The following is a 17,753-nucleotide window of genomic DNA, read 5'->3' as shown; positions in this document are numbered from 1 at the left end:
TGTAGAGCAGGTGCAGGAAGGAGACGGGGTCACTATTCTCATTCTGAACTGCACAGTTTTCCAAATTTGGGACTAGATTCATAGATTCATAGACTTAAGGTCAGAAGGGACCATTATGATCATCTAGTCTGACCTCCTGCACAATGCAGGCCACAGAATCTCACTCACCCACTCCTGTAACAAACCCCTAACCTATGTCTGAGTTATTGAAGTCCTCAAATTGTGGCTTAAAGACCTCAAGGTGCAGGGAATCCTCCAGCAAGTGACCCGAGCCCCACGCTGCAGAGGAAGGCGAATGTCTGAGAACAATTCTAAGGGGAAGGTGAATGCAGAGCAATGACACTGGAGATGCCCAGACCTCCAATGGGGGCAGCGTGGAAATTAATAATGGGAAGATCATTTGTGAAATTAGTCGTCACTGACAAGATTTGTCTCTGTTCCTATTTCACGCTGTGGTGTTAGTTAGAGGAATCAGGACAGAGTTTTACTATATTAATTAAACACTTAATTTTATTTAACCAAGCAACAAACTTAGTGTCACTTATGTTTTCTCTCTCCTAGCAAGAATGAATTGAATTTTGTGACTTTCTGGAAAGTGCAGTGAGATTAAATGTGGGGAATTCAGTCTCTGTGGTTGTGAGCTAATGTTTTCCTCTCACAGGTCAGTGCCTGCATTGAAATACCAAGAGGGATCTAAGGGCTGGTGTACGCTGGGCACTGAACTGACAGAGCGACGTCTCTCAGGGTGTGAATCCCTCCTCCCCCCAAACCCATAGAGTTAAGGTGACCTAAGCCCTGGTTAGATAGTGCTTAAGAAAAGGAAGAAATGTTCTGTCAATGCAGCTATTACAGGGCTGGGAATACCCCTCCAGTCACTGTCTACTCCAAAGTGCTATAGCAGCACCACAGTGGTGCAATGGGTTAGTGCCCAGTACTTACAGAGCAGTGCTGAGTGGAGTCATGCTGAGGTTGTGAGTTCAAACCTCACCTACAGCACTAGTTTCCTTTAAGCAAATGGCTTCTGCCAATCATTTTGCCCTGCAGAAAATACAATTGCAGCTCAGAAGACACCAAGGTCCCCTTGCTTTACAGAGAGCAGGGCAGATTCCACAGATCTACCAGGCTCTGCTCCCCACCAGCCGCCTGTGTCAGGAGGGGTCAAGCAGAGCCGAGAGCACTGCCCCCGACTCCCCCTCAGTCTTTGCTCCCCAAACCACCTGTGTGATAACCCTCTTCGCTGTGAGACTCAAACCCTGCCTGGCTTTCTGTATGTTGGGGTTTTTTTGTCTGTCGCGTTGATGTGCATGTGGGTCCTGTGTGATTTTTGTGGATGCCTGGCATAGTTTTGTGTGTGTGTGTGTGTATGACTTTTGCATGCAGATTGGTTTTTTGCTAAGTATTCTTTTGGTATGTGGTTTTTGTGCTTTCCTGTTGTGGGCTTTTGCTGTATTTTTTGGTGTGGATTTGTTCTATGTTTTGTGTGGCTTTCCCTTATGTGTCTATGGCTCTGTGTGCTGTGTGGGTTTAGCTTTTGTTTATGTCTGTGTGGGCCTGTGCAGTCTGTGATGTTCTCTCTCTGTTTGTATCTTCATGTGTAAATTCACTGGAACTTTTCAAAATTTCCACAGCTTTGCCAATTTTCACCAGGAATTTTACTCATTAACAAATTCTCACTTGTTCCCTACCAGTTGGTGACCATTGCCCCAGGGGCCTGTCAGTCTCAGGGTCCTGATTTCCCATTGACCCTTCCCCCTTCTATTGGAACTGGGAACTAGCCAACCAAAAAAACCCCACTCAGTTTTAGTAAAGGGCCAACAGTCCCTTACACAAGCTGGGCCTGTGAGGGAGGGAGAGCTCAGTGGTTTGACTATTGGCCAGCTAAACCCAGGTGTGTGAGCTCAGTCCTTGAGAGGGCCATTTAGGGATCTGGGATAAAAATCTGTCTGTGGATTGGCCCTGCTCTGAGCAGGGGGTTGGACTAGATACCTCCTGAGGTCCCTTCCAACCCTGGTATTCTATGAGAGGGTCACCAATGTTCAGAGAAACTATCACAAGCTGGGCCCATGGTGTAATGGTTGGCATGCTGGAATCTGAGTTCAAATCTCAGTGGGACATTATGGTAAATCCCTGGAGATCCAAGCGCTTTCCTATCTCCAGCTGTATAAGAATGAGTTGTTTACCTTGTGCTGAGTGACTCATACCCACTGGAGCCAGGTCTCTGGTGGGAATGGGGTTTAGAAGTGGCTATGGTTTGACTGGGTGTTTGGGATTTCTGATGCCCACAAGTTTGGCCCTTGTGCTTTCTACCACACTTTTCCTCTTGCCCACATGGCGCTTAAAGAAAGGAGTGTCAGGGCCAGGTTTCATAGTCAGGGAAAGGCAGGAGGGAGGCAGAGTCCCAGGCTGGAGCCCAGCACACCTCTCCTCCTCTGGGCACCTAGGACAGAGGCGGCTGGTGCTGACAGCTCCAAGGGAAGGCTTAAAAGCCACAGAGCAACCAAGGGCAGGGCAAGAGGAGAGAACCATGCCTATGCGTAGCCAGCAGACAGCCACAGAGACACCCAGCCAGGCTGCTCCCTGGCATGCCGAACCCCCACTGAAAACCACCCACAGCCAGCTGCTGATGCTTTGTGGCCAACATCAGAAGATGGGAGGAAAGCAGGGCCAGCCCCCCTGGTGGGGCCTCTTACCGTTCCCACTCCAGGTGCTCACTTTGGCAGTGGGGCGGAGATTTTACCCAAGAGGCTTTTCCCAGCTGGCGACAAGCAGAGAAACACCCAGGCTGACAAGGTGCTATGTAGCAACCCACCTCCAGCACAGGGACAGGCGCACACTTGGAAGAGGAAACTGCTCCACATGCTAGCCGGGCAGCCGCCCATTTTCTTTGGCAAGTCAGGAAGGGCAAAGGCGAGACTGGAAGCACCTGGGGCTCATGCCCCAGCCTTAGTGACACCCAACCCCCAACTCCTTCCCGGGGCTCTAGCTGAAGCCAGAGCATTGGCCTGAGCAGCCAAGAAGAGGTTCCAGCCCTGAAGGGAGCAGGACGTTCAGCCCAAAGGTAAAATTGCACAACCACGAAGGGACTCAGACCCTCAATCTCCTGATCCGAAGTCAGATGCCTTATCCATTAGGCCACATGGTCACAGGAACAAAACCTTTCCAAGCACTTATTTGGAAAAGGCCGACACTGTGTTTCTCAGGTCCTCTACTGAATGGGGCCGAGACTCTCTGGGCACAAGAAGTCGAGTTCCCAGCGAGATGTGAGACAATTCTCTTGAGCCAGGTGCAGGACTTTGGCAGGAGGCTCAGGGATGAGGACTGGGGTGCAGCGGACAGACCAGCTATCTAGGTGCTTAGATTTGGTCTCACTGAGGAGGAGGAGGAATCCTGCTGACAGGCAGTGGCTGTGGAGAAAAGAGGGATCTCCAGGCTGCTCAGGTCTCCTTCTTCCAGCTCCTCATCTGGCTGAGCTGCTCCACCGGCCTGGACAAGTCCTCTGCATGCACAGCAAATAGCCCAAGAGCCATTGCTGCCCAAACCTGTGCTGGGGTGAGCTTCTGTCTTCCCTGTCCCATCTGCCCTAGAACAGACCTCTAGATTGAGAGAGACAGTCAACAACGATTAAGGCTAAGATTATATAAAGGGGTCACAGAATTTGTGACTTTCAGAGATCTCAGTGACATTTTCCGCCTCAGCCCTGGGGCAGGAAGACTGGGGCTGTCGGCCAGTGGGGCCTCACAGCTATCAGCCACCAGTGGCGGAAGGGCTCCCACAGGCCCATGCCACCACGGATGGACCCACAGCTCCCAGCTACTGTGAGCAGCGGAGGCCCCAGAGCTCCCAGCTGCTGTGGGTGGATCCCAGAGCTCCCAGGCACCACATGTGACAGGGGACCCTGGAGCTCCCAGTCGGGTGACTGCGTTATAAGTCCGGTCAGCGATGCTGCGGGGCTCAGGCAGGCTGGTCCTACGTGTCCTAGGGCACCGCACTGTGCCCTGGAAGTGGCCAGTAGGTCCCCTGCTGCACCGCTGACTAGGAGCCGCCTGAGGTAAGTCTGCACCCCAACCCCTGCCCCAGCCCTGAACCCCCAAACCCAGAGCCCCCTCTTGCACCCCAGAGCCCTCACCCCTCTGCACTTCAACCCCCGGGCGCCAGCCCAGAGCTTCCTCCCACACCCCAAACCCCTCATCCCGGCCCCCACCCCAGAGCCATCACCCCGTCCTGGACCCCAACCCCCTGCCTCAACCCACAGCCCCCTCCTGCACTCTGAATCCCTCGGCCCCACCCTGCAGGCTGGAGCCCCCTCCTCCACCCCAAACCCCTCATCTCCCCACAGCTCCCACAGGCAGACCCTGGAGCTCCCAGCAGCCATGGGTGGCGGGGAGCCCCCCCAGCCCCACCCCACTGCGTACGGACCCTGCAGCTCCTACGAGCGGACCCCAGAGCTCCCAGCTGCTGTGGATGGACCCAGGGTTTCCCAACAGGCCTTGATGGCGGGAGGGCCCCGCAGCCCCACGTCATTGCTCACAGACCCTGCAGCGCCGCAGCCCCGGGAGCTCCCGGCCGCCCCGGGCAGGAGAGGAGCCCCCGGCGCTCAGACACCGCAGGCAGAGCCGGGAGCTCCCAGTCACCGGGGGGGGGGGTGAGGAGAAGCCGCAGCCCCGGGAGCGCCCGGCCGCCCCGGGCAGGAGAGGAGCCCCGGCGCTCAGACACCGCAGGCAGAGCCCGGAGCTCCCAGTCACCGGGGTGAGGAGGAGCCGCAGCCCGGGAGCTCCCGGCCGCCCGGGCAGGAGAGGCCCGGCGCTCAGACACCGCAGGCGAGCCCGGAGCTCCCAGTCACGGGGGCAGTGAGGAGAAGCCGCCGCCCGGGAGCTCCCGGCCGCCCCGGGCAGGAGAGGAGCCCCCGGCGCTCAGACACCGCAGGCCGAGCCCGGAGCTCCCAGTCACCGGGGGGGGGTGAGGAGGAGCCGCAGCCCCGGGAGCTCCCGGCCGCCCCGGGCAGGAGAGGAGCCCCGGGCGCTCAGACACCGCAGGCAGAGCCCGGAGCTCCCAGTCACCGGGGCGGGGGGGGGGTGAGGAGGAGCCGCAGCCCGGAGCTCCCGGCCGCCCGGGCAGGAGGAGCCCCGGCGCTCAGACACCGCAGGCAGAGCCCGGAGCTCCCAGTCACCGGGCGGGGCTGAGCAGGAGCCGCAGCCCGGGAGCTCCCGGCCGCCCGGGCAGGAGAGGAGCCCGGCGCTCAGACACCGCAGGCAGAGCCCGGAGCTCCCGGTCACCGGGGCGGGTGAGGAGAAGCCGCAGCCCGGGAGCTCCGGCCGCCCGGGCAGGAGGAGCCCCGGCGCTCAGACACCGCAGGCCGAGCCGGGAGCGCCCAGTCACCGGGGTGAGAGAAGCCGCAGCCCCGGGAGCTCCCGGCCGCCCGGGCAGGAGAGGAGCCCCGGCGCTCAGACACCGCAGGCAGAGCCGGGAGCTCCCAGTCACCGGGGAGGAGGAGCCGCAGCCCGGGAGCTCCCGGCCGCCCGGGCAGGAGAGGAGCCCCCGGCGCTCAGACACCGCAGGCAGAGCCCGGAGCTCCCAGTCACCGGGCGGGGGCTGAGCAGGAGCCGCAGCCCGGGAGCTCCCGGCCGCCCGGGCAGGAGAGGAGCCCCGGCGCTCAGACACCGCAGGCAGAGCCCGGGCTCCCGGTCACCGGGGCGGGTGAGGAGAAGCCGCAGCCCGGGAGCTCCCGGCCGCCCGGGCAGGAGAGGAGCCCCGGCGCTCAGACACCGCAGGCAGAGCCCGGAGCTCCCAGTCACCGGGGTGAGGAGGAGCTGCAGCCCGGGAGCTCCCGGCCGCCCCGGGCAGGAGAGGAGCCCCGGGGCTCAGACACCGCAGGCAGAGCCCGGGCTCCCAGTCACCGGGGGCGGGTGAGGAGGAGCCGCAGCCCCCGGCCAGTGCAGGTGGCCCCGCAGCTCCCAGCCGCCGCGGGCGGGCGGACGCCAGAGCCCCCCGCTGCCATCGGGACCCCGCGGCCGCCCCGGGCAGGACCCGTCACCCCGCGACCGGCAGGAAACAGCCGCGCGCGGAAGCGCCTCGCGCCCTGTGACCCCCCCGGCGCTGCGGCTTCGCGCCAGGCGGGAGGCGGCGCCGCGGCTGCGGTCTCGGTCCCTCCGCCCGGCAGCGGGACCCGCCCCGCGCGGCCTCGCGCCGCTTCTCGCGGGCGGCGCTGAGCTCTGAGCGCACAAGGCCCTGGCGGCTCCGCCCCGCATCGCTGTCAGACAACGTCACCAATGGGAGCTGAGCCTGTCAGAACCGTCAGGTGGGGAGGGCCCAATGGGAGACCAGCTTTCAGAGACCCGCCCCGCGCGAGGGCCAATGGGAGATCAGCTGTCATAAAACACTAGGCAGGCCAGCACCACCCAATCAGGAACCGCCCCTCATCTCAAGGACCCAGATAGCCCCGCCCCCACCTGTCCTATGCCCCACAGCAGCAGCCAGCGCCGGGTGGCTCGTGTAGCGCCCCCTCCAGCAACCCCCCCAAACAGAGTCTCAATTCCCCTCCCCCACCGCTGCTCTGCATTAGGTAACGAGAACCCCGCCCAGGCACCAAAAACGGGGGAAACACTTTTTGCTTCCCACAACCACCCACCCCCCAGCCCCTTCCCATGTCTGGCCACACGCTCCCAGCTCAGGGTGACCACACTCCCCATCGGGGCAGGCTCTGCTCAGCCCGGCTCCCCACAGCCTGCACTAAACATGTGGGGCCCAACCCCAAAACTTACTCCTATTTTACCCCAATGGCCCCAAACTGCCGCTTTTAATATGCAAATAAGGTGCTGCCACGCTCAGGCCACGCCCCAGCTCTCCAGTGGAGCCACCCGGCAGAGAACCAGGTGATATTTAAATTAGCCAGGACGTCGCTCAGTCATTGCCCTCTGCTCCCAGCAGGTGGCGCCGGAGAGCTCCCAGCTCGCTCCCTTCCCTTTCTCGCGTCGGCTTCAGCCCCCGGGTCACAAACGCACCAACCGGGGAGCAGGAGTGCGGGGCTGCTCCAGGGTGACCAGATGTCCCGTTTTTAAAGGGACAGGCCGGTCTGGGAGGACTTTTTCTTATATAGGAGCCTATTACCCCCCACCCCCGTCCCGTTTTCCACAGTTTCTTCAAGGTCACCCTATGGGGCTGCTCTGCGGGGACGGACTTGCACACTTGGGATGTTAGTGCAAAAAACTCCTCCTGGGCTGAGTAAAGGTCAGAGACCCGCCCTGAGCCTGCCCTGAGTGGGGGTCACCCAAACCGACCCTCACTCGCCAGGCAGGTGTCACCTTTCAGCCTGGGGAAAAGGCAACACGCCCCCACTCCCCAGCTCTGCGTGGGTGGAGAGCCAATGAGAACTTCTATTAAAAGAGAAAGAGAATCAAGCCTGAGTTTGGGAAAACCCCACAACCACATTCAAATCTACGCTCATAAGCAACCCCCCACCCCAGAGTACGCTGGGCAGTGCTGTGCCTCAGTTTCTCACCTTGCGGTGTGACAGGCCAATCCAATGTTCCTTCAACAGACCCCTCCACTCTCCTCCCCCAACCCCCAATCCCCTTGGGCAGCAAAGCCCCAGGGGTGGGGGAGGGAAGGGAAGGCATCAAGAGAAACCTCAGCTTCTGCTGCCGACACTCCTTCAACTGGCTCTCGGTTTGCCCTGTTCACTCTGCGTCGCTGCTGCTCCACGGCATTGTCCATCACCCTGCTGCTGAGAGCTCCTGTGTCGCCACTTCCCCTGCTGCCACCTGCCCGTCTCCTGCAGCCTCTGCGCGGCCACCTAGTGGGGGAATCTCGCTACAAGTGCAGCCTGGGCAGCCTCTGTCATTGCAACACCATGGGCAGGGCGTGAACCGCCAGCTGGGGGAGACTAACACCCTGCCCCGCCCCTTCCACCTGAGGCCCCGCCCCTTTGGCAAACACCCCTGTGCCCAGCGTACACCAGCCCTTAGATCCCTCTGGGTATTTCAATGCAGGCACTGACCTGTGAGATGAAAATATCAGCTCCAAACACAGAGACTGAATTCCCCACATTTAATCTCGCTGCACTTTCCAGAAAGTCACAAAATTCATTTAGTTCTTGCTAGGACAGAGAAAAAATAAGTGACACTAAGTTTTTGGCTTGGTTAAATAAAATTACGTGTTTAATTAATACAGTAAAACTATGTCTTGATTCTGCTAAACAACACCACAATGTGAAATGAGAACAGAGACAAATCTTGTCAGTGACGACTAATTTCGCAAATGCTCTTCCCATTATTAATTTCCACACCGCCCCCATTGGAGGTCTGGGCATCTCCAGTGTCACTGCTCTGCATTCACCTTCCCCTTAGAATTGTTCTCGGACATTCCCAAATTTGGAAAACTGTGCAGTTCAGAATGTGAATAGTGACCCCGGCTCCTTCCTGCACCTGCTCTACATTGCTCCACAGCAGCTTCTCCCCCTGCAGAGTCACCCCAGCACTGCAGTGCAGCCGCCCAGGGCTTTGCAAAAATTAATAATACAGAGTTTGGAGGAAAGTAAACATTTGGGAGTTGTGGAAATAGCAAAAGCCAACAGTTGTGGTGTTACAAGAAGGCAGTTTTTGGTTTAATAATAAAACCCAGTTATATAAATGTAACTGTATGTGCAGCTCTGTGCACTCCTGTTGGATGGAAGCTTAGTAATTAAATTATACAAGAGGGTCAGGTAAAGTTTTGTCCTGAGAAGCCTTCACAGCCATTCTGAGGAAATGGGCCCTTTGTCCACAGAAATGGTCTATAGGGACGGCTGCAGGCAGCAGGCGGAGAGATAATCTCATCAAAATGATTTGACTCCTGGGTAATGTAAGCAAAATCACTAAAGGAATGTCCGGGGTTTCTATTGGCACTTAACGTGCCTGCCCCTGGCTGTCTCTGGTTGTACAAGATGGACGTGTAATCGGGGTACAGTTGTGTAAAAAAAAAATTATTGCAGTGCAAGGGATGTTAGACAAAACAAAATGTTGTGTGTAATTGTGTCAGGTTTTAAAAACCTAAAGTGAGACTTATGTTTTGTAACATAATGTTATGAAGGTTAAACTATGGAAGGAATGTGCATTTTCCCAGGACGTGTGCAGTGTATATTGGAGAAGGGGTAAAAGAAATGCAAACAAAACATGGTACTTAATTCAAACCCTATTAGGGCTCCAAAGGGAGCCACAATAGGCTGTGGTTTCTTTTTCAGATCTGTGTGTTTTGAAGCAGAAGATGAAAGTGGAAAGTAATCAGAACTCCGGTGGAAGTTGATTGTGTCCCTTTTAAGTCTCTGAGCTGCTGATGGCTTTGGATCCAAAAGCCAAGCCCGAAAGCCGGGGTGAATGCAAATGACCTAGCTGATGGGGGAAGGAGAGAACTGCCCATCAGTGGCAGCACAAAGGAGCTGCAAATAATAAATACATCTGGTCAGCAAACAAGCTACTGGAAGACTCAGATTGTGGCCCTCCAGGAAAGGGAGGTGAAAAAACAAGTCAAGCCTGAAAATAAGGGGGACAGGTTAACCCTAAGGAGTGTGTGTGTGTATGTACAGTGCTAAAGCTAAATATAAAGCTGTCTCTCAGCTGTTACCTGAGGATAAACTTAAAGCTTGGTACAGCAGAGAAACTATTGCAAACTGGGTCTGTTGTACAAGAGGGGAAACTGAGGCACACCACCTCATGAATTTCATAAATGACCAGCGAGTGGGGTAATTCACTATCTGACTATAGAACAAAATAAGGACAGCCTGGAGGGAATTCTGTTTTTCCTGCAATTAGCAAGGAAATTTGTAAAAGGAAGTGGTATTATTATTATTAAGCACTAATCTGTCCCCACCAGGGGTGTGTGTGGAAACTGTTTCTTTTGTTTTTCAGACACTCTACAAGCAAGCTGGTGCCAGCAAAAGACTAACCCAGAATACCATGAATCTATGTTTTGTGTTGTTTGTCTGTGGTGTTTGTCTTGTTGTTAGCATTGTTGTGTTTCAATGAACAGAAAACCTCATGACATGGGTGGGGATGGCTTCAAAAGGCTGACCTGGGGGAAGATGTGTGTGGACATTCAAAATGCTCGACTAGGAGGCCAGCACCTGTGTAATAGCTACCGTGGTATCTGGAAGTGAATCGGCAGCTGAGGTGGGCCCCACAAGCCCTATGGGAATAATGAGAAGGGGATTTGCTCGCTGGGAATCAATGGAGGGGTGTGTAAAATGGTGTAAATCCAGAGAAGATGTTTGAATGTGCCCCTCCCTGATGGCCGTAGAGGAGCACACCCAATGGCCCGTGGCAAGGGGTGGACAATTGGGTGTACTGTGTATGAGGTGTTTTGCTGGAAATGTACATATTACTGGGGGCACAATTACACCAGCCCCTAACCAAATTCCACACTACACGCTGCTCTCTGGGCTTTGGCGCACAGATAGATCTGTGAATCTTACTGCTGTGAATAATCGAACCAGCGCATACAGCCTGATTCTACACCATGTGGTTAAGCTGGTTTGGACAATAACCCATTTCTCTGTGGACATTCAATGGACTTATGCTATGGACAAAAGCACGAAAACCTGCAGCAGCAGCGTATTGCAGCTGCCAGCAACTGGACATGTTAAGGGCTTGACCCCGTCGAAGGAGGAGAGGAGGTGTTTCGGTGGTGGCCAGGATGTTGGACCATGCGGCTAGTGCTCAGGTCTCTCGGTGTTGCTGTGGATTGTTACAGCGGCTGGTGTATTGCTAAGTATACTTGTGTTACGTTGCCTGTGAAAATAACCTAGAAGTAATGGAGTAAGCCCCTCCCCCCTGTACTAGACAACCTGGACCCAACCTTCCCAGGCCCACTATAGTGGGAAGTCTGGAACACTAATTGGAACAGGTGTGGCAGCCCCGTACGAGAGAAGGTGCAGGGCACTGCACTACGCACAGGGCAGTGGGACAAATGGAATATCAACACCTTCCACCTTGATGCCTGGCCCTATCAGGAAATGTGTCACCATATGTCCTATGCTTTGCTAAGGGGGAGAATGGGAACAGGGACACAGGCAAGGCTCTGTGGCGTCAGGGCTGGGATGGGGACACTGAGGAAGGAAACTGGAATCATTGCTTGCTGGAAATTCAACCCAATAAACATCTAATTGTTTGCATCTTCGGACTCTGGGTATTGCTGCTCTGTGTGTACGCAAGACAGACCCAGTAATTGGAGGTGAAGGATAAACCCTCTAACACTAACTTACATCTAACACCCATTTGAACCCCTTCTTTTCACACCATTGCTCATTCTCAGGGGCTGCTTTGTCTCCAGACAGATCCATTCTCTTTCAGAACAGCCTTGCTCTTTCCCTCTGTTTCACTCACTGAGGTGTCAGAGTAAACACTCCCCTTCCCTCTAGTCTCAGACAAACACTAGTATTAACTGTTTGCTACTGAGGGGTTTAGAAAGCATTTGTCAAGATGCCATTTCTGGGGGATTTTTCCCAAGATCCAGTATTTTGTGTTCAAACATTTCCCAGCTTCCTTGGTGAAAATAAGGCCAAGGTTTCCTTGCAACGTAGAGGGAGTTTTTCACCCCAGATGGGACTTGAACCCACAATCTCTGACTTAGAAAGCCATTGCCTTGTCCATTAGGCCACTGGGGCCCTGTGAAAAAAGGGAAATTCCATCTCCTAAATGCATATTTCTCATATTAACTTGGAAGCCAAATACCCTCTTTCTGCACCTTACAGAAATGTCTGCATCCCCTGGCAGCGAGGCTACTGGGCAGGTCACTTACAGAGCTGAGCACCACCTTTCTGCCAGCCATCTTTAGAGAAGAAGGCTCTTTCCCCTGACAGCCACACACACAGCGCTGCCTAGCATCCCGAGAGCCTCCCTCGTGTTCTCCCACAGCAGCCGCCTGCCGGTGTGGGTGGGAAAAAGGGACCAGGAAGCAGTGCGGCCTAATTACGGGAAAGGAGGCCCTCACCACACCCAGGCCTGCCTCTTGCCTTCAGCCCAGGCAGCCAGAGGTGCCAGGGAGCTCCCTGGCAGGCCGCCGCCTCAGCCAGGAAATAAGGAAAAGGCGATGAATGAAGAAGTCAGGAAATAACAAGGAAATGAAGAGGTTTGTCGAATGGGTTTCTGCCCAATTTACCATCTTCTCAGCTACCGCTCAAAGTTAAAGACCTAAAGTCAACCTATCGGCATAAGTATAGATGGTTGGATCAGAATTAAAAGGAGCTGCTGTCACAAGTGTTAGGTGCCTGCAAGCAGCATGCAGACTGTTTAAAACCGCCGCAATTAGAGGCTCAGATGAAACGTTTGCCCTAAATCAGAAACGACAATAGGAGGACCAGCAGAACGCCACTCTAGGTTCATGGCAGAGTAATGGACGCTGTTAGAGGCAAAAAGTCATTCCTCAAAATTTGGAAATCAGATCCTAGTGAGGATAATAGGAAGGTGCACAAACTCTGGCCTGTTAAGTGTCAAAGTGTAACAAGTCAGGCCAAGAAAGAATCTGAGAAGCAACACGCTAAAGACACAAAAGCTAAGCATAAATCCGGTCAATGCGAGTCCTGGTCTGTCCCCGCAGAAAGGTGAACCCCTCTGTGGCTGGAGTGAGCTCCTCTAAGCCGACCTCACTACAGACCTGCGCCAGGTAGTGCTCATTGTGAAAATGTTTCTTCTGAAGGTTGGAAAAACGGGACCAGCGGTGCTCAGGCCGGCTGACACAATTAACCCCCCCTCCCAACAACAAACATCATGCAGTCCAGAGGAAGGGAGCCTTTGATCTTCCCTCTCATGCCTTAACTGGGGACCATACACACTAATATAGCAGTAACCAGTGCCACAGAGCACAAAGCCCACCAGTAATGCCCTCCCTGGTTGGAGCTCCAGCCCCTTCTGTACTCGCACCGCCAACGTGAAGAACAAGACTCCAGCCCCATCATTCTTCCCTGGCCAGGAGGCCCTTCCTCCAATCACCCTCTGCCCATCAAGCTACCCTAGAGTTGTTAATGTGCATTTCCTGAACACCCACCATGGCCAAGTCCAGCTGCTCCAAGGCAATGAACATCAAGTGCCACCTCCTGGGCCCCCAAATCCCTTCCACATGGCCACTTTCACACATGCCCCTTCCCTGGTACTGTCCTCACTCAGCTGCACAGAGGAGCTTCCATCCCCAATCCCTGCCTGTCACTGCCCAGCACCCCCTGTGACACCATTCCTGAGGGTCCCCCTGCCTCACTCTCTTCCTGCCATATTGGGAAAGGCAGCTCCCATCTCTCCTTGTTAAAGGTCAGGTGGGCCAACTAGGGGCAGAAGCCCATTCTATGTTTTCCTACTGCAGAGCCCAAGATCAGAGATTCACCTTCAGTGCCACCCAGAGGGGAGGCAAGTGGGGCAATTTGCCCCAGGCCCCAGGAGAATACAGTATTGCACCTTTTTTTTAATGGAAGGGGCCCCCAAAATTGCTTTGTTCCAGACCCCCTAAGTCCTCTAGGGCAGCACTGCTCACCTTGGGTGCAGACACAACTGTGTTCCCAGAGAACAAGCCACCACTGCACAAGGAGGGAAGAAAAGACCTGCCAAACCCTGGGATTGAACCAGAAACCTTTAGATTTTCAGTCTAATGCTCTCTCAACTGAGCTACTTCAACAGCTATGTAGGGACATTTTGGCCTGTTGCTTCTCTGCCCGGGATATTTTTGCAGCAGTTGCACACAAAAAGGACGTCATTGGGAGCGGCCCATGAAGACAAGACTCGCTTTTGCCTGCCTTGCTCAGCTTGACTTGCTGCCTCACCCCGTTCCTGCCCTAGTGCCCGGGTTGACCTGGTGGTAGAAGGGGACTGGGGGCCAGTGGTGTGGGGAGGAAGTTGAGCTGGACCCTGAGCTAGACTAGACCCTGGCAGTGAGAGTCTGGCCACCACTTGCCGCCCCCGTTGTCCTGGCTTCCCCCACTGGGCGTCATGTCGGGAGGGAAGAGGGGCTTCTGCCTCCCCTCCCCGATTTTCACACCGCAGAGGAGTGCGAACAGGAAAACAAACGGCTGCTCCACACCCCCACCGGAGGAACCCGGAGCCCTTAGCTGTGGGGAGTAAGAAGTGGCTGTTGGCTGACAGGGCCTGTCCCGAGGAGCTGGAACAGCAGCTGCCGCCTCCCCCTTGGCTCCAGGCTGTGGGAAATGCTCATTGCCTGGCTGCATGGGTGGCTGCTGCTCCGTGCTCTGGAGAGCGTCTGTATTGCTCTGTCAACCCCCCATCTTCACTGAGCCAGTCTGGTAAGGTCCCAAGTGCCCCCTCCGGCCTGGCAGCTGAGAGTCTGTGCAGACATCAGCCCCCCTGCCAGCCCCACAGGCAGCAGCAGCACCAGCCCCCAGCACCACAGGGCACTCAATGCACTTCCTGTGGGAAATGGCTCCTTGGCGTCCAGCTGCTAGAGTGAGAGCCAGGAGAGAGCAGTGTCTGGCTCACCGTGGGGGAGAGAAGAGACCTGGTGAGTGCGGATCTCCCTCAGCCTCCCCCGCAAGGCTGGTCAGTTGTATTGTCACTGTGATAGTCGGTGCTTCCCTTCAGGGCCGGCCCGGAACAACTCCCCCCTTTCCTCCCCAGGCCCTGCCCCCACTCCACCCCTTCCCCCAAGACCCCACCCCTCTCCCACCTCTTCCCGCCATGCACCTTCCTGCCCCATTCCTTTCCCTCTCCCACTCTCCCTGCTCCTCCCCCTCCCCCCCAGCGCCTCCTGCACCCCACTGAACAGCTGATCACTGGCAAGTGTGAGGAGCTTGTCAGCAAGGCCTGTAGTGGGGGGGGGGGGGGAAGCTGGCTGCCAGTGGGCACTGAGCACCTTTTTTTCTCTCTGTTGGTTCTGCAGCCCCGTAGCTCCCATGGAGTCGCTGAGTCAGCTCCTTTCACACCCTAGAGAGAGGAGCAGAACCAGGGCTATGGCTGATCTATGGGGCACCAGATGAGTGGCAGAGGCTTCAGGCGCTGAGAGTTTGCCTGACCCCTCAGGGACACAGTGTGAGGGGGTGTCCCAGGGATCTCTATGAAAGGAGCAGAACAGGATTTCCTTGGGGTGGGGAGAGAATTGAGAGTGTCTCAGGGGGTTGTACAGAGGTATTGCCTGGGTGAGAGACTGGCTAAAACGCAGGCCTCGCTGTGAACAGGATTTGAACCTGCGCAGGGGAACCCTATTGGATTTCAAGTCCAACGCCTTAACCACTCGGCCATCACAGCTGTGAGCACAAAATTGCCCCAATGCCAGAGAAACTGGTAAATAATCCCAATGCCCAGGTGTGAAGTCATCTGAACTACAGAATTCCCACAGCAAACCTGGCTCCCAAAGCACAGGGGGGATTTGGGGTTTGTTCTGTGTGCTTAGCCAGGTGCCACAGGAGTCTTTGCTGCTTTTACAAATCCAGACTAACACGGCCCCTCTGATACTCCTAGTGACACTCTCCAATGGATCCCCATCCTCCACCCACCTTGAGCTAGGTAGGAGCGGATCATCATTATCCCTACTTGAGAGAGGGAGAAGCTGAGGCTGAGAAAGGAGAATTGACTTGTCTTAGGTCACACAGTCAGCCAGTGGCAGAGTTGGGAATAGGACCCAAGAGCCCTGATTTTGAAACTAACCATCAGATCGTGAATTTCAAACACTGAATGACCTGAATAAAGTGCTCTCAGATGAGCTCCACACCAACAACAGTTCACAGTAATTATTCAGCAAGTATTTGAGGAGAACTGCAATGTTAGAGAGAATCATGAACTGCTCAGAGACCATTAATGCAGCAAAGCAGCAAAATTTGTCAAACATATAAGTGGTTATGACTTATTTCCTTGGTCTTAAAAGAGAACAACAAGGACCTGAATCTCCTCCCTGTCAATAACCCCCTGCTCAGCCAATCAGGGTAGAGACTGAGGACGGGAGGCTAAGGGTTCTCACCAGAGAGCCCAAAGGATGGCCCAGGTCACCGGTGGGGATCACTGCCCGAGCACTATTTCAGCCCCACATTTTTGGGTGGACCTCCCACAGTGGGAGCTGCAGAGCACTCCCCCGCAACACACACATACACACACACACACACACACCACTCCTGGTGATGGGAGGGGAACAGGTGAAAGGACAAAAGAAGCAAGAGACAAAGAGAAAGGAGGGAGGGATGGATGGATGGAGGAAAAGGTGAAACAGAAAGGACAAACCCTAATGACCCCAGTGATTCTAAGGGACAAAATCCCAGGTGCGGAATAAAATTCTGCCTCCTTAATTTCGTGTTTTCCATGCCTAGAATTCAACTGTCACCAGATGGATCAGACTGAACAGGTTTCAAACCTCGAGGAGGCTTCAACCTCTAAACAGGGATGGCTGTTTTCTAGTAAAATCAGGAAAAGGGAAGGAGAAAACTCGAAGAAGCTTCCTCCTGGCACTCACGTCCGTGAACCCGAATACTCTCTCAGTCCTCAAAGAGAGACCTGGAGAAGGAGACTTGCTGAAGCAAAGCCACAGGGGTCTCTGAAGTTTCCCTGGCCCCTCACCCCCGTCCTGCCTGGCTGATGTCAGCATCTCTCTGTGAGGTCACCACCTCCCCACCACCTTGGACCAATAGTCTGAGGTCCTGCAAAAGGCCTTTGTGATGGACAGCTTTGCTAGGTTTTTATGCATTTGGACAGCAAAATGTTGAGTGTTTACATTAATATCAAGCACTCCTGTATAGAGGAGCCCCTGAACATAATGGAGAATGGAAATGAAAATGTTTAACTTTTTTTAAAAAAAGAAAGAAGGTTATAAGAGAACACGGGGGTTTGAACTGAGGACTACGTGAAAACTGCAGTTAAGCACTCTAACACTGAGCAATATCCCCAATGACAACAGGAGTATGGAATCGTGATGTCCAGGACTTTGAAGGACAAACCCTGATTCATCAAGCTCCTTTGCCATTCCCGGACCACAGGTGGTTTTCAAAATGGGGTTTGATTAAACTTCTTAAATGTGGTAAACACCACAGCTTGCACACCCACCGATATAGCTTCTCCCACTGACATAGCTGCCACCTCTTGGGAAGTGGATTAACTACACCCCCAGGAAAACTCTCTCCCATCAGCCTAGAGCAGTGGTTCTCAAATTGTGGGGCAAGACCCCAAAGTGGGTCATAACCCTGTTTTAATGGGGTCGCAAGGGCTGGCATTAGACTTGTTGGTGCCTGGGGCTGAAACCAAAATCTGTGCCCCACCACCCAGGGCTGAATCCCTCAAGCTCTGGTTTTGCCCTCCCCCAACTGGGGCAGGGCTCAGGCTTTGTCTCGTCTGCCTGTGCTCAGTGTAGAGGGGCTTGGTGTGTCTTTCTAGGGTCATGTAGTAAGTTTTTTGGCAAAAAGGGGTTATAGTGAAAGGAAGTTTGAGGAACCCTGGCATAGAGCCACTGAGTATGTCTAGACTTGGCTCCCTGTGGCAGATCAGACACTGGAAGTACAGCCATGGAGACACCACACCCCAGCCTGGCCTAGCAGGCAAGAATCAAACCTCCACAGACAAGTGGCTGTTGTTTTCTAACCCATCTCCCTAAGCCCTCAGCCACCACCACTTAACAGAGGGGCTTTTCTACACTATGGTTCTGGTCTCACTGAAGGGTCATTTCCAATTGTTTGCTCAGACCAGCATTAGGGAAAATGGTGCCCTGGGCAAAGCTTGTACTTTGGCACTTCCCCATTGCCCCTGGACGATCCCCACTCCCCCTTTACCGCTAGCTCCTGCACTCCCAACCCTTGCACCTCCTTCACCCCT

At 54.8% G+C, this 17,753-nt stretch overlaps 2 non-coding genes and 1 pseudogene across 2 annotated transcripts; 1 reads left to right on the top strand and 2 right to left on the bottom strand.

Moving 5' to 3' along the window:
- Window positions 1-17,753, top strand: part of LOC120375436 — a 648,226-nt pseudogene that overhangs the window by 599,574 nt on the left and 30,899 nt on the right.
- Window positions 11,560-11,632, bottom strand: TRNAR-UCU. Its single transcript has one exon. It is a non-coding gene; the product is annotated as a tRNA-Arg (tRNA).
- Window positions 15,128-15,209, bottom strand: TRNAS-UGA. Its single transcript has one exon. It is a non-coding gene; the product is annotated as a tRNA-Ser (tRNA).

Source organism: Mauremys reevesii, linkage group 12 (genome assembly GCF_016161935.1).
Source record: "Mauremys reevesii isolate NIE-2019 linkage group 12, ASM1616193v1, whole genome shotgun sequence".
In the NCBI taxonomy this organism is placed as follows: domain Eukaryota; kingdom Metazoa; phylum Chordata; order Testudines; family Geoemydidae; genus Mauremys; species Mauremys reevesii.
This window is presented reverse-complemented; position numbering and strand designations above follow the sequence as displayed.